We start from the raw sequence: 332 nt of genomic DNA on the forward strand, positions 1-332 counted from the left end.
CGATATCATGCGTACCATATGCCCTTGTCAAACTGCAGCATTGTGTTCAACTTTTTAGCACCTCGTGTGTCAAATGAAGGTGAGCTAACTCTCAAGGCACTGAACTCTGGTATCATGCATTTTGGGCACCATCAGCCAGAGAGCTGTGCCTGGGAAGGAGGCCCCTTCTCAGACACTTCCAACTCATACTTACCTGGCAGGAGAGATACCATGATCAAGAAGGTGGTTCAGCCAGGGCGAGGCTCAGCCATTGCACCCCGGCTGTGCTGACCTTTGCGAATTCCCCAAATGTGGGAATCTCGACTGCATAATTTCTGGTAGTGGGGGACTGC

At 51.2% G+C, this 332-nt stretch overlaps 1 pseudogene; it reads left to right on the forward strand.

The window, feature by feature from the left end:
* Positions 1-185: 185 nt before the first annotated feature.
* Positions 186-332, forward strand: LOC111662130 (U1 spliceosomal RNA; annotated as a pseudogene; the record flags this gene model as incomplete).

Source organism: Seriola lalandi, unplaced genomic scaffold (assembly GCF_002814215.2).
Source record: "Seriola lalandi dorsalis isolate HSWRI2012SDOR001 ecotype SW California unplaced genomic scaffold, Sedor1 jcf7180002000004, whole genome shotgun sequence".
Taxonomy (NCBI): Eukaryota; Metazoa; Chordata; class Actinopteri; order Carangiformes; family Carangidae; genus Seriola; species Seriola lalandi.